Source organism: Hemitrygon akajei, chromosome 6 (genome assembly GCF_048418815.1).
Source record: "Hemitrygon akajei chromosome 6, sHemAka1.3, whole genome shotgun sequence".
NCBI classification, from domain to species: Eukaryota; Metazoa; Chordata; class Chondrichthyes; order Myliobatiformes; family Dasyatidae; genus Hemitrygon; species Hemitrygon akajei.
The window spans coordinates 57831372-57857793 of NC_133129.1; the positions used below are offsets into that span (position 1 = coordinate 57831372).

A 26422-nucleotide genomic window follows, 5' to 3' on the forward strand; every position below is an offset into this window, starting at 1 on the left:
TCCTCCATCTCCAAAGGGATCCCACTACCAAGCACATCCTTCCCTCTCCTCCAGGTCAAGTCAAGTCAGTTTTATTGTCATTTCGACCATAACTGCTGGTACAGTACATAGTAAAAATGAGACAACGTTTTTCAGGACCATGGTGTCACATGACACAGTACAAAAACTAGACTGAACTATGTAAAAAAAAGAACACAGAAAAAAAACGACACTAGACTACAGACCTACCCAGGATTGCATAAAGTGCACAAAATAGTGTTGGCATTACAATAAATAATAAACAGGACAATAGGGCAGTAAGTTGTTAGTCCAGGCACCGGGTATTGAGCAGTTTGATAGCTTGGGGGAAGAAACTGTTACATAGTCTGGTCGTGAGAGCCTGAATGCTTCGGAGCCTTTTCCCAGACAGCAGGAGGGAGAAGAGTTTGTAAGAGGGGTGTGTGGGGTCCTTCATAATGCTGTTTGCTTTGCGGATGCAGTGTGTAGTGTAAATGTACATAATGGCGGGAAGAGAGACCCCGATGATCTTCTCAGCTGAGGGATCACTCCCTACATGGCTCCCTTGTCCATTCGTCCCTCCACACTAATTTCCTCATGGAACTTGTCATTGCAAGTGGATCAAGTCTCATACCTGCCTCTACACCTCCTCCCTCGCTACCATCGAGAGCCCCAGGTGATGCGACACTTCACTGGGAGTCTGCTGGGATCACCAACTGAATCCAGTGTTCCTGTATATCGGTGAGACCTGATACAGATTGGGGGACTGCTCACCAAGCACTATGCTTCATTAGCCAGCAAAAGCAGGATCTCCCACTTCAATTCTACTTTCCATTTCTATTCCAACATGTCAGTCCATGGCCTTCTCTACTGCTGTGATGAGGCCACTCTCAGGTTGGAGGAGCAACGCCTTATATTCTGTCTGGGTAGCCTCCAACCTGGTGACATGAACATTGATTTCTTGAACTTCTGGCAATTGACCCTTCCCCCTCTCCATTCTCCATTCCTGTTGCCCTCTCTTGCCTCATGTCCTTACCTGCCTATCAGCTCCCTCTGGGGCTCCTCCCCCTTCCCTTTCATCTTCCCTATCAGATTCCCTCTTCTCCAGCCCTTTATCTCTTTCATCAATCAGCTTTCCAGCTCTTTACTTTAACCCTCCCCCCTCTCCCGGTTACACCTATCACCTACCACATTGCACTTCCTCCCCTACCCCCAACCTTCCTGCTCTAAATTTTCATCTTTATTTCCAGTCTTAATGAAGGGTCTTGGCCCAAAACGTCAACTGTTCACTTTTATCCATAGATGTTGCCGAGCCTATTGAGTTCCTCCAGTGTATTGTGTGTGTTGCTTGGGTTTCCAACATCTGAAGATTCTCTTGTCCTCGTCTCATTCTAGTTATTTGTGCAAATCTCCTCATATTTATGCTAACAGTTCTATTAACTTGAGTAAATTGAGGTTTATTTATTTATAACGTTTGTTTTCTTATGGAGGGCTTTGGATTTTTCCCATCCTGTTCAAAATTATTTCACTGTTGCATTGTGCCTTCTTCTTTGTGAACCTGCACAGCACCAGTGGTTTATCTGCCCCCTTGCTGCTACTCAAACAATAGCATCCAGCTGTAACCCATAGAGTATGTATCCGATTATTAAAGAAGCATGGACAGACCATATTTGAAACAGAATTGATAAATATGAGTAAAAAATTAATTGTAATGCTTGTTCTCGGATTAAAAGGAATAGTTTGTCAGAAATACTGTTGAAAATAACATAAAGAACAGTCACAGTATACCTTTGACCTTTGTCCATTACAGAATAGAAGCATAAATATTTCAGAGGGGCCCTTGGTCACTTATGCCTGGGGTGCCTCTTAGAAAGAAACATCCAATCAGTTCCTTTTCCTTTTATTTTATTATATCCCTATTTTCTCCTATCACTTACAGACTCTTTGTACTCTTTGTATCGTTAGACTTAGCACTATTTTCAACACTGCCTGCAATACTTAAGCAGCATTCCGGTTGTGCTTCACTGAGTATTCACTGAGTTATTCCAACAGATTGCTAGCTACTTCAGACAGTGTAATCCACTTTGAAGCTATTCACTGAAAGTGAGTTTTCTCATTCGTCCCTTGCTTCTTTTAGCCAGTTTTAAAATTTACACCTCTTATTACTGGCACCTTTTTCATTGCTTTGAACTTCAACCCAAGCCACAGCACAAAGTGTGGTAATAGGTCACATCGAAGGAATGAGCGCAAGGCCTGTCTTGTGAGCACACAATTACTTGGGGTACCTGAAGGATGGATTTGCTGGCTACTGCAAGATGCAGGCATCTTCTTCCAACTGGAATCTCTGTTTGAGGCTACATTTCTGACTTACCACTTGTTTAGATTACAAAGCATTCCCATGAATGGAACCCTCCTATATCTTGTGAACGGCCTGTATTTTGAATGCATTTGCACTACAGTTCAGAGATCAAATGAAAACTATTACAAAAAATCACTCGCAAATCACCATCAGCAGATTAATGGTAACAATAGATAGAGAGAAAACTGATACTTTGAATCTCTTTATGAGCTCTCCAGCTCAGTCTGTGACACGTGGCCAGCTGGAAACTGATCATATTTAGTTGGATTGACTTTTCGGAACACTTGAATTGGGGCTAAGGGTGAAATTATGGTATCTGGGAAACAGGAATGGCTATTAAAAATTTGAGAATCAGGTTCAGAATGAGGTTTACTGTCACTGATGTAAGTCATAAAATATATTGTTTTGTTGCAACAGTACAGTGCGCTATGACAAATTACTGTGTTACAACAATAACAAAAGAAGAAAGTAGTGAGAAAAAGAATAGAGGGGTAGTGTTTACGAGTAAATGGACTGTTCAGAAATCTCATGACAGATGCTTCTGAAATGTTGAGTGTGAGTTTCCAGGCTCCTGTATCTCCTCCCTGATGGGAGTAATGAGAGGGTAAGCCCCGGATGGATCTTTAATGATGGATGCTGCCTTCTTAAGGCACTACCTTATGAAGATGTCCTTGATCTAAAAAAAAACTGATGAGGTGAGTGTAAATGTGGCAAATGGAATTCCACTAAGAAATCTGAAGTAGGAATTCTGAGGGAGGAGAAAGGAAGACAAGGAATTATGCAACATATAGTCAGAAATGTAGAGTAAAAGAGATCATGAAAAGAGTGGGGCAGAAGACAAATGATAAACTTGCCTTTGTTAGCCAAAACACAGAAGATATGAGCAATCATACCAGGACAGTGTATGTCATTAGGTTTGGCCACAGTCAGAGTACTATTTGCAACACTAAGGTCTGACCAGGACTTTTCAGTGTACAGAGGAACAACAGAATACAACTCTGTAGTTCCCTTAGTGTGAAATTACAGGAAGACAGGATGGTGAAGACGTTGGCATGCTCACCTTCATTGATTAGGGAGTTAAGTACAGGAGTTGGCATGTTATACTGCAGGTATATAAAAAGTTCAAGTTCAATTGTCATTCACGTATACATGAATACCCATGAATACAGCCAAATAAAACAGTGCTACTCCGGAGCCAAGGTGCGAAACATAGTACTAACAGGCGTATGCAGCCCAAGGCACATAGAGCACATTTAAGATAGCAAGCACATATAACAGAACAAATACACACAAGATGTCAGTAAAATATAGTCATACAAAAAAGTAGTCCAACACCCATGAGTGGTGCAGAATTTGCAGATGAACACAATATGGCTTGTCTCCTGCTGAATGAGCACTGGGGGGCAAAATCAATGCACTTCTGGCAATCGGGTGGCATGTACTGACTCCACGGACTCTCTCCTAGACAGCTGTATACAGCTGACACTGTGGCTTGAGGCCTTATCCTCCACTGCAGCCAAAGGCATGCAGTTGCCCTGCTGTTGCCCCAATAAATCAGTGAATCAGACTTGCAGCATTCCACATTAATAGTGTCCAACATGGTGTTGTGATCACAAGAAAAGCAACGGAGATTATCACTTGCTGTTAGACTACACACTGCCTTCACACACCACCTCCTCCAATCCCCTTCTAGCACCTCCGCACTGCCCGGGTCTTTCAGCTTCTCCACCAATCAGCAACTTGCTGATGGGGTAACCCTGCATACTTTGAGATCCAGGTTGAGCTAGTCAATTAGATACCAAATTGGCTTGGTGCAAGAAGTCAGAGGATGGCAGTGGAGGGTTTTTATTCTGACTGTGAGCATTGGTGTGCAACAGGGATTAGATTTGTTTCATTTTCCTTGTTATCTATAGTAATGATCTAAATGAGAATGTCATTGACCTGGTTAGTAAGGTTGTGGACGACACCAAAACTGGTGGTGTAGTGGAGAGTAAAGAAGGTTATCTAAGATTGCAACAGGTTCTAAAGTATTGGGGAAATAGGTCAAAGAATGACAAGTGGCATTTAGTTCAGACTTGTGGGAGGTGTTGTATTTGACAAGTTAAACCATAGTAGGGCATACCGTTTGGTAGGTCCCCGTTGAATGTTGTAGAACCGAGACTTGGGGTACAAATACACGGTTCCCTGAAGGTGGCAACACCCTTAGACAAAGTGGTATGTGGCATGCATGCACAGCTTCCTGTATCAGTCTGGGGACTGAGTACAGGAATTTTAACATCATGTTACATCTGTAGAAAACACTGGTGAGACAGCATTTGAAATACTGCAAGAATTTCAGGGTGCCACACCACAGCAAGGGCAGGATTAAAGCAAGAATGAATGCAGAAAAGATTCACTAATTGCCAGGACTGAGGATCTGAGCTACAAGGGGAAACTGGACAGGCTGGCTCTTTCCTCACTGGAGCAAAAAGAGCTGAAGAGAAACCTAACAGGAGAATCATGAAACCATGAAAGGTATAAAGTGGATGCTCAATTGTCCCCCAAGTAGGGATGTCTAAAACTGGAGCATAACAGTTTAAGGTGAGGGGACAGATTTAAAAGAGACCTGAGCGGCAAGTTTTTTCAACACAGAGGATGGTGGGTAAATAGAATGAGCCGCCAGGGAAAATACTGAAGACAGCACAGCATTTAAAAGACATTTGAACAGGTCTGTGGATAGGAAACATTGAGAGGGATATGGGCCAAGCACGAGCTTAGGTAATTAGTTGGACTGAAAGGCATATTTCTATTCTGTATGACTCCAGAAAGGTCAGATAAATCTTGATCATTATTGTAAAACTAAATACTTTGAACAATTTTCCTCCAATAACTTAACTGAACTGTGCTGTCATGTTAAAAGATTAATTTATGTTCAATTTATCTTTATCTTGACAATGATGCTTATATGATGGTATGTGTCTATGATGCTGCTACTTTTTGATTGCATCTGTGCATATGACTTTAAACACAATTTTGAGCACATTGAGTTTACTAATCCTGCTCCTCTGTCTTGGATTGTCATTGTACTGGCTTACAACAGTTAGCCAGCAGGGGGAGCCAAAAGAAAAAAGGTGGTGAACTGGCACAGGTATCTGTCTCCCTTTCTGTTATTATTACACAGTTATTGTAGATGCCCTTTGAAATAGCTTGGACAAAAGTCTCATAGCTAAAGACTGACAGAGTAAACACTGATTTTCCAAAAATACAAACATGATACTTTTTAAAATACATCTATCAATTAGCTTGCAAGTGATTTTTTAAAATTTACTAAAACAAAATCTCACATAGAAATTCAGGATGCAAACTTGCTTCAAATAACACTGACGTTCTTCCTTTCCACACACACAGAATATTTCTTCAAAAGCGTTTGGATGTTCCATTATTAAATGACGAGGATTAATTCTCTGTCCCCATAGACTTTATAAAGTTGATAGCAAAAACCCACATTATGCTGTCATATCTGATGCTGAACTCAAAAATGTTTTTACTGAAAATCAGACTCACAAAGTGGGAATTTTTATTTATTTTATAGTCATTTGTAAGATAATTTGTAGCTATGACGTTTAAAAAAATATTTATGTCATATTCATCTCAATGAAAAAGTGAAAAATGAAGACAAAAAGGTAAATTATTTGAACAAAACATCCGTGTTCTAAAGCACACTAGTTATTGAAAGGTATTTTTTGGGGAGAAGGTGCAGAAGTGAGGTTTCTGTTTGTTTCAAGTTCTCATGGGTTACTCTTTCCTAATCATAGAGCACTTTAAGTCCTTCATGATTCAAGTGCACATAGCGATTTAATTCAACAACATTCTAAAAGCTTTACTTGGAAAAATATAATTTTGAAATGGCAAATATCAGGCAAAATGTGCATATTATTTGCAATCATCTTTTTGCTTAGTAATTGCATTTTAAGGGACTTGATTTCTCAAAGATAAGATTTGGTTTTAAATATGACTACAAATGGTGATAATGTTTTAAGAAGAGAAAAGAAAGAAAAATTGAACAATTTCAATATCAATCAGATCTGCTGACCTTTTTCTTATCTTTCACTATCTGTGTTGTTTTTCTGGTTCTTTCAAATATTCTTTAAATAGCCTGGTCCATATATAAATTGAGAAACTGTGCAATCAACTGCTTGCCATGAATCTCAACCTTCACCCTTCACCTGTCCAACTAATGACTGACACAGTGATATCAAAGACTATTTCAATTAAGGACTTGATGTATTGGAGATTGCACAAACAATGGTATTGTAGCACTTCTGGATATGATTGACACAAAGGCCTTTTGAAAAGAATATACAAAGTTTCACTTAAAAAAACATATTCATCAGAAACTAAGAGGAAACAGAGCTTTAACTTACTTAATTTACTTCCTCAGACTCTACATGGAAAGCTTGTCAAAATAGTCATGATGTACCTATAGACAAGGTTAAAAGAATATACATTAATCAGGATATACACTTTGACTAATTTATTCTATTATAGTAAATTACTAACTTTATGCACAAGATTTTAAAAGATATCAGAACTTAATTCAAAAGCCTTGGTCTTATCATTTGGAGCCACAGTGGATGAGAGGTGACCTGATAGAGATGTCTAAGATGATGAGAGGCATTGATCGTGTGGATAGTCAGAGGCTTACATCTTGAGGACTACGGGCTCCCTTTCTTGAAACAAAAGCACATAATGTAGGCTGGTAGTTCAGGAGGGCATAGAGCGGATGGTAAACATACAGAACTGTTGTATTCCAGATGAAGCATCTCAAGGCTGCATCAATTGGTAAGGTTGGATGTAGATATTCCTTTAATATTATTCACAAGTAAAATGGGGAATGTTATTGTTGCCCATGTTATTTATCTTTTAACCAATTAAAAATAAACACATTTGTCATTTTTTCATTGTAAATATATTTAGTTTTACATTTGATATGACCATTTTCTTCTCTCTCATTTGTTCATTTTGGCATCAGCTGAAATGTTCCATCTGTGATTTGTTAAGATCTAATAGTAGCAGACAGCAGGTGGAGCACAGACCATAAATTAATATGCAAAAAATGTTGGAGGAACTCAGCAGGCTAGGCAGCATCTATGGAAAAGAGCAAACAGTTGATGTTTCAGGCTGAGATCCTTCATCAGGTCTGAAAAAAAAGATGAGTAGTCAGAGCAAAAAGGTGGGGGGAGGGGAGAAAGAAATACAGTGTGGTAGGTGATAGGTGAATTGAGGAGGGGGAGGGGTGAAGTAAAGAGCTGGGAAGTTGATTGGTGAAAGAGATAAAGGGCTAGAGAAGAGGGAATCTGACAGGAGAAGATGGAAGACTCTGGAGGCAAGGGAAGGGGGGAGCATCAGATGGAGGTGATGAGCAAGTAAGCAGATAAGGTGAGAGAGGGAAACTGGAATGGGGAATCATGAGGGGGAGGGCAATTTCCAGAAGTTTGAAATATTGATGTTCATGCCATCAAGTTGGAGGCTCCCCAGACAGAATTTAAGGTGTTGCTCCTCTAACCTGAGTGTGGGCTCATCACAGCAGTAGAGGAGGCCGTGGACTGACATGTTGGAAAGGGAATGGGAAGTAGAATTAAAATGGGTGGCCACAGGGAGATCCTGCTTTTTCTGGCAGATGAACCGCAGGTGGTCAGAGAGGCGGTCTCCCAAACTGTGTCGGGTCTCACCTGGAAGGACAGTTTGAGGCCCTGAATGGTAGTGAGGGAGGAGGAGTAGGGGCAGGTGTGACACCCGTTTGGCTAGCAAGGATAAGTACTAAGAGGGAGATCACTGGGGAAGGATGAATGGAGAAGGGAGACATGTACAGTGCATTCTTCTTGGAGACAGCAGGAGTTATGGAGAAGTCCAGAGTTATGTGCTGGACATGGAGGTTGGTGGGGTGGTAGGTGAGAACAAGAGGAACCCTATCCTGGTGGGGTGGTGGGAGGATGGGGTGCGGACAAATGTCCACAAAATGGAAAAGATGTGAGTGAGGGCAGTGTTGATGATGGAGGAAGGAAAACCCTTTCTTTGAAGGAGGAGGATATCTCATTAGTTCTGGAATGAAAAGTCTCATCCCGACAAAAGATGCAGCAGAGAAGGAGGAACTGAGAAAATGGAATGGCATTTTTAAAAATGGCAGGGTAGAAAGTGGTCTAGTCCAGGTAACTGTGAGAATCAGTGGGTTATTATAAGATAAAATGTCTCCAGAGATAGGGACAGAGAGATCGAGGAAAGGTGGGGGGAGGTGTCAGTATCTCGTGAAGGTATAGGCCATCAATTGTTCATGTTGAACTGTAAAACGATGGAACTTGATACTTGAAATTCTCCAATATTTGAGAGAAGGATAAAACACTATAGGTCAGTTTGTAAGCAGTAATCAAGATTTGAGGAAGTATTTCTCCAATTATAACATGCTGTGATCATCAAATTCTGTTGCTGAAGATTTCAATTTGTTACAGTATATCTATACATAAGTTCGAGAGGAGGAAATCCTTGAGCACATTATAATGTACAACTAAACCAAATCTCTCCAAGAAGTGCTTAACTAGCTGAGATAAAAGAGCTGAGTTGTGTATTGATATTGATAACTCTCTGCAGCAAAGTTGAAGTACCCGTGGTAGATGTTGCAAGTTCCTAATTCTGGAAAGGTTCAATCATGCAGCACATTTGTTCAACATTAATTGGCTGATTTTGAGTGCAATGTCCGTTGTAAAGTTCTATCAGAACCTAACAGTGCATATAGCATACACTAAGTGATTCAAACAGGATTTGCCATGGATGTAATGCACTGACAAAAAGAAGACATGAAGTAACATAAGCGACATTCAATTACTTGCTTACTAGTGAAATGCAGTCATGGATATGTAATTAGCAAGGGTCAATAGAAAAGCAGATTTTAGGAGGAGGATCATTCCTGCTCCTTAACCAGCAGTACTGTCTTTGAAATGAGTGGATCTCTGTACACATTTTGTCTGCAGCTTACAATTGCTTGCAACAGATCCAACAGGGAGGGAATGTCAGAAACTGTGCTGTAATGTGAATGTGATGTGCTGACCATGTCTAGAGAGCTGTAAGTTTTATGTATCATGTGCACATTTACTCAGTGTGAGTGCAGCTGAGAACTTTCTTTAACCTAAGTTTTCAGATGTGTTTTGAGCACACTTAAACTGTGATTGAGAATGTGTGTGCATGTTTAAACTGAGTGTGAGTGTGTGTACTTGAATTTAAATTGGGGGTGTCTATCTGTGAAAACATGAATGCCAGTGATATAGAGTATCTTGGCAAAGTTCGGTCTTGCAGTCATCCACACCCATCATGAGAAGGCTGATGTGGAACCTTTGTGGTACCTATCTCACATAGTGCTTGGACGTGGGTTGTTGTCATGGTTTATTGTGCTTGTCTTTCTGACTAAATAGAGTTATAACAATAACAAGCACCAATCATTTTCCCAGGAGTTCGTCTTCCCTCCTTTTTTTCCCACAAAGCACACCTTGGCATGAGAGATGCCTCCCTTCCCATCCTGGCATTGAAGGGTGCAGGATGATCAGTTTGGGATGTAGTTCAGAAGCTGTTTTAAAGTTCCTTGTGAAGACTACCTTGGCATCATCACACATACATTGATGATCACGGGTCATTAAACGTTCACTAATTGTACAGGAGGACTTGGCTAAATTGATAGATTTTTAATGAAGAAGCTCACACCATGAAGACAACATTCAACATCCAGTGTGCCCCTTCAGAAGAAGCTTTGCTCACAGGAGCAGGCCTCTACCCATATCTCAGGAATGAACTCTTGAGTAAAGCAGACAATGAAGTTCAATGCACCAGAAAAGCCCATTCATCGGTTTGAGAGTAAGTGTATTTGAAGATTAAGACCTTTGATTTGACATAAAATACATGTTCTACCAGTAGCTGTGATCCCCACTCTCCTAAATGTTTCTGAGACTTGGACTACCAGCAGGCACTGGAAAAATACTTTCAACCATATTTCTGGAAAATCCTCTGGAAGGATAAGCAAAGCAAATGTCAACATCCTCTCCCAGGCCAACATTCCAGTACTGAGGCTGGAGTTACACACATTTGGGTCAGGCCATATTTTTCTCAGGTGTGACAACAGACTACATCGGCTGTATTCCAAGCTGCAACAAGGGAATAATCAAGGATGTGCTCAAGCAGGGACAGACAGAAAGGTCAGGTTAGAGGGAGATGATGACGTAAATAACAGGGAGCAGAAAGCCCAGATTCAGCCTTACAGACTGAACATAGAAGTGTTAAAAGGTGATCACACAATCTGCATTTGGCTTCTTCAATATGCGAGCTCCACGTGGCGTTCTTTCACTGATGAACATGTGAAAAGCTTTTGCATTTTAGTTTTTACCTGCCACAATGCTGAGCTTTAGACATATCAAAGGCAACACAAGTGAATCTGCAGATGCTGGAAATAAATAAAAAGCACAAAATGCTGGCAGAACTCAGCAGGCCAGACAGCATCTATGGGAGGAGGTAATAACGACGTTTCGGGCCGAAACCCTTCATCAGGAGTGAAGTAACATGGGATGGTCGAGGGGGGATAAGAAGTGGGGGGAGGGATAAAGTAGAGAGCTGGGAAGTGATAGGCTGGAGAGAAATGGGCTCGGGGGAAGGTGGAGAATTATGGGAAATAAAAGAGAAAGAAAGGTAGGGCTGGGGGGAGAGATTATAGTGAGGGGGGAAAAGAGAGAGTAAGAGAACCAGACTAAATTAATAGATAGAGATGGGGGTAAGGGTGGGGGGCAGGGGTATCAACGGAGGTCAGTGAGTTGGCTGTTCATGTTCATGTTCAACTCACTGACCTCCGTTGATAACCCGGCCCCCCACCCTTACCCCCATCTCTATCTATTATTTTAGTCTGGTTCTCTTTCTCTCTCTTTTTCCCCCCTCACTATAATCTCTCCCCCCAGCCCTACCTTTCTTTCTCTTTTATTTCCCATAATTCTCCATTTTCCCCCTAGCCCATTTCTCTCCAGCCTATCACTTCCCAGCTCTCTACTTTATCCCTCCCCCCCACTTCTTACCCCCCCTCGACCATCCCATGTTACTTCACTCCTGATGAAGGGTTTCGGCCCGAAACGTCGTTATTACCTCCTCCCATAGATGCTGTCTGGCCTGCTGAGTTCTGCCAGCATTTTGTGTTTTTAAGACGTATCAACTTTTCTTTATAACCATTTTCCCCATTTCCTTTCATTCATCAGTTTCTGAATGTTCTCATGCTTATTCCTTGAATGGATTTCTTGCTCTTTCTTCCCTCATTAACAACAGACAATCGATTCATTGCTAGTAATGTATCCTGTTCAATTGCCCTTTTCCAATGGGTAGATGTAGTGGATGCTTGATTGGTATTGACAAAGCCTGCAGCTTCAATGACAAAGTTCTATTCAGGGAATATTTATACCTAGACATGTGATAGACTCAGATGCTTACATTTCTTTCTTTGAGGGCTTGATAGCAAAGTTAGCTTCCACTAAGATCTTGAGAAATTATAACCAAGCACAATTATGCCTTATATGACTTGGCATTTGTACATTTCCACTGAGAACTGAGATACGGGGGTCTGGACTGTACACTTTACCTTTGTTTTTTCCACCTAAGCTTGTGGTTTCTGAGTCAAAGCCACCCTCTCAGTGGAGACCAGGTTTCTCAACATGACTCAAAGATCAAAGCAGGAACAACTTGCTCAGTCTGGTTCAGCTGTTCACTGCCTCAAACTAACTTGTTGTCAGGGTAACCCACGTGACTAACTTTCCAAAATAGAATTACATCTTACATATTCAAATTCATTCCAACATCTCTCAGTATTAAAAATAAAGGCCTGCTCAAACCTCTGCCATCTGCGCAAGAGAATACGCTCATTCAAAGTTGAGAATAGAAATAGGCATTTGTTACCAAAAGAATTACATGAAATGCTTAGGTTTATTAATCTCATTACACTTTGTAATATCAATGCCTACTGTACTAATTTCCAACTAATGGCAGATTATCAGTGCTTTGAAACTCATATTTCTCAAAGCTATGGCAGTAAAGTGATTCATTTTAATTGGTAATGAAATCTTACAAGCCAACTCTGGGGGAACATTAAACTGACAGATTTGCAGTAACAGCATTTTATTATAGAAATGTCAACACCTCTTTCTGAAAACGGATGTCAGCTGCACATATTCTGCTGTCTACTTTTCTGTCTGAGTATAAATCAAAGCTGCGGTTTTCTGTAATGTTTCAGCAGGTGAATAATCTGCCAACCACAAATAATTAACATTTACAGTTGGCACTCCAGCTCTATCATAATTAAACAGCACCTTCATTATTAACTTTACTAAATAAAACAGTCGTCAGTATTCTCCTTGGCAGGGCCCAGTGTGCAGGTCTGTAGGGTAAATGCAGCTCAGTTGATCGTTTCATCTGACCTGCAATGCACTGTTTAATTATTCACAAGAGTCAAACCACTAAAACTGCCAGAAACCCATTAATGTATTAATTATTAAAATTCTCGATGCATGAATAACTCTGTTTTACCCTTTTATTCATCATTTGGATTCCCGGATTAAAGAACAGCCCGTTATTGCAAAATTAAATGTCTTGTTCCATAAATGCATGATAGTAAGTCATCAGTTTTAATTCAGTTATTGACATATTACTTTGTAAAAATACAAACCGTTTTGTCATTGCTGGCCTTCTGAGTTTAAGCAGAAGAAATGTAATAAAAACTTGTGTTTGAAGCTCAGAACAAAGATACGAGGATTTGTTTAGCATAATTAAAAGACTAAACTAAAGGCTGTGAAAATGTATCTCCTTCTTATACAGGGGCAAGCTTGAAAATTTTTTGTGTGGTATAAATTGGTAGCATTTAATATTATCACTTGATCTATATCACACTGTGCTCTGCTTGCATTGGGATGAACCTTCAATTCAGTGCTGTCACTGTTTTGAAAACTATCCATTAAAGTTACTATGTGTGTGTTCCCAAACTAAATTGCGGTGCAAATACCATTAACCTGAGTTTGAATAAAAGTTCCTGTAAAATTTCCTTCAAATGTAACCTTTCTGATGAACTTGAGAAGTACCACATGATAACAAACATCCAGGTCACTCTGAAAAATCATATGCTTGGTTTATAATTCCTTATTTTTCCAATATTTTGCACACGGCTGTTAATTAAATATTAATATGTTCACATGCTGATTTGCTAAATGTTTTCCATCAAAGCAAGCTGGTGCTAGTTATTAAACCGTGAAGCTACATCTGTGGTATGCACTTCATATGCAATACCCCATTCCTTCTCTAAGAGGGGAAAGACTTCAGCATTTATGTAACCTTGATCAAACAAGAGAAGAAAAGAAAACACAGACATAAATTAAAGTCTAAATGTTTGGAAAAGTAATGATCAGTTTCAGTTCGGTTATAGTGATGAGACTGGGGGGATTCTACTCTTCGACACAACACATATTCCAGAGCTACAAATTATGATATGTAGATTGGTATGCACTTTGGTAGTAGAAATAAATGTGCCGACTATTTTATAACTGGGGAGAAAATCCAGGAATCTGAGATGCAGAGGGACTTGGGAGTCCTTGTGCAGAACACCCTGAAAGTTAACTTGCTGGTTGAGTCGGTGGCAAGGAAGGCAAATGCCATGTAAGCATTAATTTCAACAAGTCTAGAATACAAAAGTAAGGATGTGATGCTGAGGCTTTATAAGACACTAGTGAGGCCTCACCTTGAGTATTGTGAGCAGTATTGACCCCTCATCTTAGAAAAGATGTGCTGGCATTGGAGAGGGTCCAGAGGAGGTTCACACAGATAATTCCAGGAATGAAAGGGTTGTCATACAAGGAACGTTTGAAGGCTCTGGGTCTGTACTTGCTGGAATTCAGAAAGATGAGGGGTTATCTCATTGAAACCGTTTGAATGTTGAAAGGCCTAGACACAGTAGATATGGAAAGGATGTTTCCCATGGTGGGAGAGTCTAGGACAAGAGGGCACAGCCTCAGGATAGAGGGGTGCCCTTTCAAAACAGATGCAGATAAATTTCTTTAGCCAAAGGGTGGTGAATTTGTGGAATTTGCTGCTTCATGCAGCTGTGGAGGGCAGGTCATTGGGTCTATTTAAGGCAGAGATTGATAGGTTCTTGACTGGACATGGCATCAAAGGTTACATGGGAAGTTTTGTCCATGGGATAGCTTTGCCCTGAGAAATTAAATCTCTAGCTTTGATGATCTCCCAGCAAAGATGAGAGCTAAAGATAAATAAATGGGGATTTGGTTGGAGAATTCATTGGACCATTTGCAAATATACTTGCAATACCCATTTAGAGATGATCAGATGGAAGAGTAATGGAGGGATTAACAGATGAGAAGTCAACTGTTAAAAGCATTCCCAACTTCTATTGACATGTAAATGATCAATGTGATATGTTGTCACCTGGAAGTGACTTACATTTTTTGATAACCTAGCAATAACCTTGCTTATTGCTCTCTCTTCTTATTCCAGCTTTCGCAACACTTCCTCATTTTTTACTCTGTCTTCCATAATATTTTACACATTCTTCTCAAAAACTACATTTCTGCAGCTTTGAGACTTCCCTCATTTTGCTTTGATATTGTCCAATGTTCACTTCCAGATGTTAGTGTGGAATGAATGAAGCATTTCAACTCTCTGCGTTTCATACCCATAGAAATTATGTTATTCTTTAGTATCTTGTTCAAACACTCAGGCATGTATTTAGTAATCCAAATCCTTCTTCTAACTTCACCATCAGTGAAATAGTGCTCCTGAAGTAATTGAGCTTCCATGTTCGTTTAATTGTTTTGTTGCCAACATTCAGTCCACATTTCCGTATTACTTTTTTCTTTGTGACAACCACAGATTTGATCTTCTTGCAGTTGATGGACAATTCTCTCCTTGCACTTTCTTCGTCGACTTTGTCTAGTACTTCATGGAGCTTCTGTTTAGAAGTAGCAATCAGCACTGTGTTGTCTACATATTGGAGGTTGTTCAGATTGTATCTGTCAATTATCATGCATGGAATATGACTAATTTCTCTTAAAATTTTCCCGCTATAAATGTTGAATATGTCAAGTTAGAGAACAAACCCTGTCTCACCCCCCTCTTAATTTGGACAAAATCACATGTCTCATTTTCAACTCTCATTTCTGCTCTTTGTTCTCAATAAAATTTTTGATGATTCTGATATTGTTCTGATCAATGTACAATTGATTAGACTTCAAATAATTTACAATGCTAAATACTTTTGGGCCATAGAGAGCAAGCAAATAATTACAGATGACTGCCATGTTACAGGGGTTGGTGTAATGGGAATATATATGTTTAAAATCATTCTCATTGAATTGGTGAAAAACAGCAAATGTGCTTTTTCAACTCTTGACTTTTGATGGACGCACATTTTAGGTAGCTTCATGTTGTATAAAAATTTGATATAGATATTTTCCGAGAACACAACCCTGACATTAACACAGGGGTCCCTTGTAACTAACTGGCATCATCGCATTGAGTTTCTCCTGAGCCTGTCATATTCTCTCACCCAACCTCTCACCCTCTCTACCTCAACTGGTTAGAGTAGGAACAGTAATGATGTTCAAATCAAGATGCTCTTGCAGGTTATTAACAGGACCAGGAAACTTGGGATAAAAGTTAGAATAAAACAAACATTGGGTTTAGATTTCAGGAAGGATAAACTGAATGGCCTAGACATTGGAGTTTGAATAGGTAGACTTTCTGATACAAAATTATTTGCTTGAATTTGAGTGTACGGACTATAATTTCAACTTTTCTAACAAATACAAACTTAAATTTGGTCCTGAAAAAGTTAGGTAAGGAAAATAAAGATTCTCTTTTGCTCAAATGATGAAGACTGAATAAAATTATTTAAAATCATGAAGAACTTTAAAAAAAAAGTATATATTAAAGGAGCACTGCAGTTGCATTTCCAGGATACTCAAACAGCATCTTTCTAACTCATGCCCTTTGCCACTAAGAATAAATGCAGCAATGAAACAATCCTCTATCCCCGTACAAGTTGTACACTATCCTACCTTGGGAAATATTTTTGATCTTTCATTGTCACTTGGTCTAAATCCTGGAACTCTCTATCCAATAGAACCTGAATGTCTGCAATGATTCAAGGGAGGTCACCACCATTTTCTCAAAGACTATTGGGATGGTCAACAAATATTGCTATGGCCACTGATCCCAAATGCCAAATGTCAATAGAATGAGTCAGGAAGAAACTGAGCACAGCAGGAAGGAAATTAACAAATCTTGCTTGGGAAAAATAGGCTGAAAATGGTATTGAAAAGCATGAAAGTACAAAGATAAATTGAAAAACTAACATGATACAGAAGATCCCTGGGTGATTAATTATGGAGTCCAAATCAGAAAAAGTAAAGATTTTTTTAATATCAAGTAAGGATGATTAAATACAACATATTCCAATGAGCATTTCTCCTGATTTCATTGGAAGTTTAATCTATAGAAATGGATTTAATACATATTTTAACTACAATAACCATGAATATATTGTAGCATGTAGCATCTGTGACAATCATTCTTTAAATATTAATGACGTCACATGAAAAAAACGCAATCCAAACCAAACCTACTCCCTCTTGGAACAAGTGACTTTCAACTTATCATGCAGTTACAGAAAGAAAGTGTATATCCCACCTTAAATTACCTTTTGGATATCCCAAGGGAAATTGGTTTAGGCAATCAAAACTGAGGTAACCTGAGAATTAGATAGAGTTTACTGTCAAAATAACAGGTAAACTTTGTCTGTTATTTATGTGTCTGGTGCAACTATTTCAGGTGAGGAGCAGCCACCCAATTAAATCCAACTACTCAAATTTACTATCACAATTGCACAGTTGTACCATCAGTTTTGAGAAAATAAGATTTTACAGTCTGAATTGACATTGCACGAATGAACTGTTTCTATTTATACAATAGACATGAACAAAGCCTATATATGGTAAGTCATAAAAAGTCCAAGAATGATGTAACTGCTGCCACTAAACTGTTCATGCATTGAAAACTAGGTACTTGAAGAGCCGAAGAGCAGTCCAGTGCTTTTAGATTTTGAACTTCAGGGAGATTTTAAAGTCAAACTTTATCATTTGCATCGTTTAAAGCATTTCCATCCTCTACTTTTCTTGCCCTCTTTAGAACTTAGCAAAAGCAAATTTGATCTCAGGTCAGTAATTTACTGGTCCTCTAATCAGATGCTTGAGTCTGATTGATTAAGGAAATAATCAGTTGGTTTTATCACAGGTCCCAGATGCTGGCTCCATTAATTCATATTGAACCATCAGCAACAACATCAATTAAGAGCAATTCATCCTTGAGTGACCAAGAGGTAGATGAAGTGCTTAGTATGTAAATGATATAGGGTAAATATCCAGTTTTCCATGAAATACACTATATGTCATACTTAACTGGTAGGCTCTTTCTTTGGCATTGAGCTATCAAATAACTTAATATTACAATGAATTGGAGAAACAATGAGGCAACATTGATGAATTTGTGTCTCAATTCTGTCAAGGGAAGATGTGACCAGATACGTCTATTGACTCTTTCATGCTACCTACTCAATCCATCAGGTCTGGATTGTTGGGGATGAGAACATTATTGTATTCTGAATATGTGTGCAGTTTCAGATTAATTTTTAAAACACCTACGACACTTTATAATCCATCTTTCTCTTCATTCTTTTGGTATTATACCTCCACATATAATAATGAAGCTCAAGAAGATATAAACAGATATAAAAAGCTTTAATCAAAGTAAGCTGCTCCCATTAATGAGTGGAGAAACAAGAGACTGCTGATGATAGAATATTTCACCAAAAGAAATTTGCTGGATGAACTCAGGAGGTCAACCAGCATTTGTGGGAGAAAAGAATTTATTAAATTTTTGAGTCAAAGCTCTGCATCAGGATAGTAGCAGAAATGACGATGGATGATATGCTGGATGAGGAGGATCACGGGGTGAAAGATGAGGATTAGGAGAACTCTTTCTCTATTCTGTCTGGGTGGAGGTCGGGTGTAAGTATAGGTACAAGAAACAGAGGAGATGGTAGATCAAGCTCCATCACCTACAGCAGAAGGAAAGCCATAGTTCTTTAAAAGGGAGGACATTTCTGATGATGTGGAATTGAAAGCTTCATCTTGAGAGCAAGTGTGACATAGACAAAGAAACTGTGGAAAGGATTAGCATTCTTACAAGAGACAGGGTGTAAAGAGGCATAGTCTAAGTAGCTGTGGAAGTCTGTGTGTTTATTGTCAATATCAGTAAACAGTGTATCTCCTAAGCTGAAGACAGAGATTTAGAAAAAGTAAGAGAAGTGTCGGAATTGCTCTAAATGAATTTGAGAGCTTGATGGAAGTTGGTGGCAAAGGTGACAAAACTGATGAAATGCACAGCTGAAAGCTGTACCAATGCAATCATCAATATAACAGGAAGGAGCAAGGGAGTGGTATTAGAGAAGGCTTGGATCAGGGACTGGAGTCAATATGAGTGCCGAAAGAACTAGAGTCTATATGGGTGCCCATTCCTACACATGTGATTTGTAGAAAGTAAGCGGAGTCAGAAGAGAAGCTGCTCAATCCTGATGAAAGGTTTTGACCATAAATATTAACATTTTCTTTCCTCCGACAGATGCTGCTTGACTCGAGGTCTTCCGGGTTTGTTTTGTGTCCATTAATCGGTGATCCATGGACCATTGGATGGATTCAAATTCAGTTGGGAGTTGACAGGAAAAGCAAATAAATGCTGAGTTGGTTATGATCTGGATTTCATCAGCTGGAAACAGAGAATTGGGGCTTCAATTTGTAGCTGATTACGCATTTGAGGAAAAATAATCTTTGACCCATTGAAACAGGGCTGATTGGAAACTGGGCAAAGAGTTTTACACAGACACAAATGGTTAAATTTCAACCTTCTGTGTCTCAATGATCTTTCAGAGGCCTGTGATGAAAGATATGGGTTTGTTCCTTCAGAAGACCCTGTGTAATTTATGAACTTTTCAGTCTCCCCTCATGTCTATAACTCCAACAAGTGACTAAAGAAATCATAACAATTTAATAAGAATTCCAAAAGTAAAATGGCAGGATTGTACAGGTTGTATGGTGGAGTAATGGGTACAGAGGGAGATGCTAGCTTAAAGTGACCTATGGCAAGGAAACTGTAGAATCAGTTGGAGTACTACTATTACTGCAGACCACTACACTACACTAATGGAAGTCTGCAGCTGGTACTGACTCTGTGGTAGTGTTGGAGGGTTTTAGTTGATGATTCCTGACCTGTGAGGGAGGGGCTCTGGTCAGATAGAGGAAGCATTACTATTCTCTGTATCAATTTACAGGAGAACTTGAATTTACTACAAGGAACCTAAACGAATCATAGCTAGATCTCACACTGCCAAATCAAGGGCATGGTAGATTGCTCGAGGATGTAGATATCATTCTTGCCACTATTATGCTCAAGTCATTACCTGAGAACGCGTTCTGATGGATATTCACTATGCAGGGCTGTGGGCCTTTTTTTGCCAAGGTCAGCTTTCTAACATAGCAGCAGATATTTCTAGGGATCAAAGAGTTGTTTTTTTTTAAGTAAGTTAAACTTCCAAACAACACTTTTTGTTCAGGTTCTTCTTGTGAATGAGAGCCAGTCTTCAGTTCTTAATGTAAATGGCAAGCAATAATCAGTCCGAAGTTAAAAGGACAGCTCTGCAAACAAATGCACTGACTATAGAGTAGTGGTCTCCAACCACCAGGCCACAAAGCATGTGTTACCGGGCCACGAGGAAACAATATGATTTGGCAGTGCAGTGCAGATGACTCATATTGTTTCATAACGCCAAATCATATAGTTTCCTCGCGGCCCGGTAGCACATACTTTGCGGCCCGGAGGTTGGGGACCACTGCTATAGAGCACAGGCTGCTGGACCACAGCATGGGGCTAGTTGCAGTGGAAATCAATGGCACTATGATAATTGGGCTTACATCAAACTAGATATTGCTGCCTAAGTTCAAGGAAGTTTCCATAACACAGCACATCAAATGGCTGATTTATCAATAGTTGCAAGGTTTGTGTACTCAGAGTCAGTTTCACAGCATTAATTGTGGATATCTATGATCTCTGTCCCCGGAAGCTTTTAGACCATCTGTGTGAAAAGGTATCTGAAAATATATCGCATGTGAAGTCACCCACATGTTAGGAAACAGTAAGCGAGAAGTCAGGCTTGTTAGAAATGGTTAAGGAACATCAAGAAGAATGACAAAAAGATGGGATGAGCTGAAATCCATTTCTGCTATCGATTTCTGCAATGGACGACTAGTTCGCCTGCAATTTGTTGGTATGTATTTTTAGCTTATAGGAACTGTACCTGTGTTTTGCAAATCCTTTGTGTATTGGAAATCTTTTATAAGATAGAAAACCTGTGAGTTTTAAATGTGTTTAAAGAATATATTTTAATGTGTATCACTAAAAGTAAATGAACAGTGTTTAAACTACTTTGTTAGCTATAAGTGTCTGCTCTTTGGTAGAATGGGGGGACCTACCACTCAACTCGTGGGAAGTGATCTAGTCTTTGAACCCGTACCCCGTACCCCGTAAGGGGTTAAGAGAACCAGCAGAAATGGAACACACTTGGAGCCTGGTTTTGCTGTTAACAAAATGCTATTTAGTAATATCTACCAATAATAGTAAACTTAAAAGCAGATAAACCAAGGATTAACAGTGTTAGGCATATATAAGCATATATAGGTGTGAGTATAAAACCCCAAACTTCTTCAAGCTTAGGTGGTAAATGATACAGTCTTATGATGGCATGTGAGAAAGTTCAGTTCAATGTACGAGGTTGCCGTTGTTGGTAAAAGAGAAAGATTTGTAATCCAAAGGCGTATGTTGTGAGAAGGCAATTACGCTGATATTCCACAGATTCCACAACAGCAATACAAACTAACAACAGCAGTAGGTTTTATCTCCGAAGTTGTTCCACTTCACACACGAGGTATCAGCGACAGTGATCTTCAACGAATATCCTTTCAACACAAGTGGTAACACACCTGAATTCAGCTACGGGGCATCCCAAAGTGGTGACCACAGGATACTTAAACAAAATCCACGTATGGATTATCACCAACAGTAGCTTGTCAAGAAAAAGGGGACAACCTTCAAGAGAACCAACGCCTAGGCAAGGGTCGACACACTGGTAGATACCACAAGTTTACCCCAAACACACAACGTGATAGCCACTTATCCAGCTTCATGACATATGAAATAACTTCAACAGTGATTTGCCACAGGGATGCTTTTCTTCAGTGAACTACCACACCCAGACAAAGGGTAAACACACATGTGGTACTCACAAATGTTTTCCCCTCACCAGAGAACCCACTGTTGTGGATTAACTAAGTGAGAATCACACTTCCGTAGCCGAATGGGAAAAAAACTCACCCTCACGGGCTATTTAGAGAGAGAGTCCAAACAGTGATCTCTTTGTCTCTAGGTTTCTTCTGTTCCAAACCTTCCTCTCCCTTCTTCTCTTCCTGCAAACTTGTTCTAGTTGCAGAAAACTTGTGAGAGTCATTTATCAATACTCAGGATCGATCTCAACTCGCCCCTTTTGGGATACTGAAAGTTTAAACCAGTGACCGAGTCACTGGTGTCTTCCATTGAGCGTATCCATCTTGACTCTAAGCTGTCTCTATCTGTGTGTCCTTGTATATTCAAAACAAGCCACAGGAAAAATGTAAACAAGCTGCAGAGAAACCATAACATTGATTGTCCATCAAATAACTCCACCTCTCTTCGCCATAGCAACTCAGAAGCAGGCAGTGTCCTTGCATAAGTCCAAACACACTGTAGTCAAGTCAAGTCAAGTCACTTTTATTGTCATTTCGACTATAACTGCTGGTACAGTGCATAGTAAAAATGAGACAACGTTTTTCAGGACCATGGTGTTACATGACACAGTACAAAAAACTAGACTGAACTACGTAATAAAAAAAAACAGAGAAAGCTACACTAGACTACAGACCTACACAGGACTGCATAAAGTGCACAAAAAAGTGCAGGCATTTACAATAAATAATAAACAGGACCGTAGGGCAAGGTGTCAGTCCAGGCTTCGGGTGTTGAGGAGTCTGATAGCTTGGGGGAAGAAGCTGTTACATAGTCTGGTCGTGAGAGCCCGAATGCTTCAGAGCCTTTTCCCAGACAGCAGGAGGGAGAAGAGATTGTATGAGGGGTGCATGGAGTCCTTCATAATGCTGTTTCCTTTGCGGATGCAGCGTATAGTGTAAATGTCCATGATGGCTGGAAGAGAGACCCCGATGATCTTCTCAGCTGACCTCACTATCCGCTGCAGGGTCTTGCGATCCGAGATGGTGTAATTTCCGAACCAGGCAGTGATGCAGCTGCTCAGGATGCTCTCAATACAACCCCTGTAGAATGTGATGAGGATGGGGGCTGGGAGATGGACTTTCCTCAGCCTTCGCAAAAAGTAGAGACGCTGCTGGGCTTTCTTTGCTATGGAGCTGGTGTTGAGGGACCAGGTGAGATTCTCCGTCAGGTAAACACCAAGAAATTTGGTGCTCTTTACGATTTCTACCAAGGAGCCGTCAATGTTCAGCAGGGAGTGTTGCTCCATGCCCTCCTGAAGTCAACAACCATCTCTTTTGTTTTGTTCACATTAAAAGACAGGTTGTTGGCTCTGCACCATCAGTAGAAATCCTATAGAACAAAAGTCAGTCTCATTCTCCCAGCATTTTAATGTGACAGTCCACAGAAAAAATGAACCCTAGGGGTACAGAACAGCCTGCAACTTGTTGGTATGTATTTTTAGATTATAGGAACTGTACCTGTGTTTTGGAAATACTTTGTGTTTTAGAAGTTGTTTGAAATTTGGAAATCTTTTATAAGAAAGAAAATCTGTGAGTTTTAAATGGGTTTAAAACATTTATTTTAATGTGTATCACTAAAAATAAATGAACAGTGTTTAAACTACTTTGTTAGCTGTAATTGTCTGCTCTTTGGTAGAACGGGAAGACCTACCACTCAACTAGTGAGAAGTAATCTAGTCTTTGAAGTGTAGGTGGTTACAGGATAAACTCCCTCTAGTGAGGGTACCCATAGCTATATCAGATAAGGCTTAAGATCTTCATTTGAGTTTAGAACTTTGTGGTCAGCAAACCCAATACCATCTCAAGGTTGTTCATTCATCTTACTGCCCTGTATCTCAGAGTGGTTGGGTTGGAGCATATTTAGTGATATAATTGGTTCATCTACCTCCAGTTGGCATCTTTTTGTAAATGAACACTTGATGATATTGAACTGAGATGATGGACAACATTCTATGATATAAAATGTGGTTAATCTTCAATTGTGCTTTGAAATGGCACCATCTTAATTTTTATTCATTTTTGATAATCCTCTGTGGAAGACCCTTTCCACTCCCCCTTCTCAATCCTCTGGTTTGTTCAGTGGTTCTTTTTCTCATTCCTCCTGTTGTGTGACTAAAGCAACCAGAGCTTTCACATATGTGTCCCACGTAGCGTCAAAAGTGTCTAGTAAAGAAAGTTTTACTTGTCAGGGTCAAGGTTTAAAACTCTCCTCAACCAACAAAACACATTATTACTTATGCCCTCCAAAAATAAATGTTAATTGAGGATGTCTCTGAACCAGGCAGGTGTGGCAGGGCAGGACTTTGAGAAAACCTAATTCATGAGAGTTGATACCAAATCAGCATTGCATGAGAATTAACATCTTTGACCGCCTACCCTGTATATTACTGTGTCATACAGTCAGACACTGAATTGAGCTAAATATATGCACTTATAATTGACACTACAATCCGGGGACATTTCACCCTCCACAGAGACTCAGGAAGTAACAACGATCATGATCTCAATCCATCCATCCTCATCGACCCCACACAAGCTCCTCCAAATAACCAGTGGAGCAAGAACACATCTTTTTTTGCTAATATTAAACTGTAATCTGCTGTATCCTTGGGCAGCTTTTCTCAGTTTCTGCAATTCCACCAATTTACTTCATCTGTAAATTTAATCAGACCAACTATACTTTTGACTGGATCATTATAAAAGTCCAACACTGAACTTCATGGAACTCCAGTGGCCATTGATCTTGAATCAAAAATGTTTTTTTCTCCTATTATCTTGTCTATGACACAGCCAAGTTTGGATCTGATTTTCCAATTCATCATGCAAATTATTCTTCTGGATTAGCCTGCCATGAGAGATCTTGTCAAATGCTTTACCAAGGTCCATGATACAATATCACTGCCCTATCCACAATCACCTTTGTTACTTCCTCAAAATACTAAAATTGCAAGACAAGACCTCCCTGTACTGAGCTATGTTGACTGTCCCTCATGTGTCTATGCTTTGTCAATGTTTGTAAACCCTGTCCTATAAACACTGGCAAACTTGCTGGACATAAATGAATTGTGAGAGACAGCACAACACTAATGTATACAATAAAACTATGAAAGGAAAATTGTCCTTATACATGTTAAAACAACATTTTAAATCAGACAGAATCAAATGATCAAAAGCTATTTCAGTAAAACATCAATAATTGCTTGCACTCATTTCTGGCCAGACTTCTTTGTTCATTCTTTCCTGTCAATGCAATAATAAAAATCATCCCATTTGTCATAGACAATTTCACCTTTTCTTTTCTTTTCTGCCAGAAACAGTCCTCATCCTAGTTCAATAAAGTCTGGATAATATCTCATAAAAATTCTATCTATTGATGTCTTGATCAAACTGAAGCATCCCTAGCTAATTTTATCTCCACCGATAACTTTGAAATAGAAACCTCTCTCAATACTGTTCATGTTCCTCTGATCTTTTGCCAGTGCTGACTTTATAGAATTCCTATGTATCATCTCTTCCAGTGCTCTGACCCTCCCTCTTTTCTTCTACCTTAATATTATTGTGAATGCTTTTAAAAAATGGAGGGGAACTCCATTTAGAAATATCCTTGCCTTCAAGATTTTTAATAAATCAACCCCTTTAACTTTTCAAAATGATCCTCTTCAACAAAGAGTTTCACTAAAATGATTCCAGGATGAAATGGTTTATCATATGAAAAGCATATGATGGCTCGGGGCCTGTATTCACTTGAAATCAGAAGAATGAGGGGTGACCTCATTGAAACCCATTGAAAGGTAAAAGGCCTTGATAGGGTGGATGTGGAGAGGATATTTCCTATGGTGGGAGTGTCTAAGACCAGAGGACACAGCTGCAGAATAGAAGAATGGAGATGAAGAGGAATTTCTTTAGACAGAGTGTGGTGAATCTGTGGAACTTGTTACCACAGGCAGCTGTGGAGGCCAAGTCTTTATGAATATTGAAGTCACAGGTTGATAGATTCTTGATTGGTCAGGGTATGAAGGGAAAAGGGGGGAAGGCAGGAGAGTGGGGTTGAGAGGAACAATGGATCAGCCATGATGTAATGGCAGAGCAGACACGATGGGCCAAATGGCCTAATTCTGCCCCTATATCTTATGATCTGTCATCACACAATAATTAAAAATGAGCAAATCAAGCATTCTTGCCAATGTCACTACATTCATGAAAACCTGATTCCTTTTCATAGCTCAATGTCAATGTTACAATTTCAGTGACTTAGAATAATACAAGAGCTCTGTCCTTTCTTCCATTTAATCCCTCCTTTGATAATACAGAGTTTACCTTACAATTTTTCGACATAGACCTGGGATTGGTGGATCAAATCCACAAGGTGCTTTGTGTGAGCTGTGCTATGCAATATTGCTCAGAGTCGAACCAGCAAGCTGACACTTCTGCCTTGTCTATTTTTGCTTCAATTTATTTCTGCACTTTGAGTAACAGTGAGGCTAACATGTTTTCAATTTCTCCCAGCCATTTATTACTTGAGCTATTCCTCTGTATGTACATTTTTATTCTTTCTATATTTTCACTCTTCAAATTGTATTGAGTG

At 39.6% G+C, this 26422-nt stretch overlaps 1 protein-coding gene across 1 annotated transcript in view; it reads right to left on the reverse strand.

Annotated features, from left to right (window-relative positions):
* The window catches only part of LOC140729077 (receptor-type tyrosine-protein phosphatase delta-like), a 2395537-nt gene that overhangs the window by 1781827 nt on the left and 587288 nt on the right, over nucleotides 1–26422 (reverse strand). Inside the window, exon 4 of the mRNA XM_073048383.1 lies at nucleotides 6760–6815. The gene's annotated coding sequence lies outside the window, so the exon portion shown is untranslated. The remainder of the gene's footprint in view (nucleotides 1–6759; nucleotides 6816–26422) is intronic.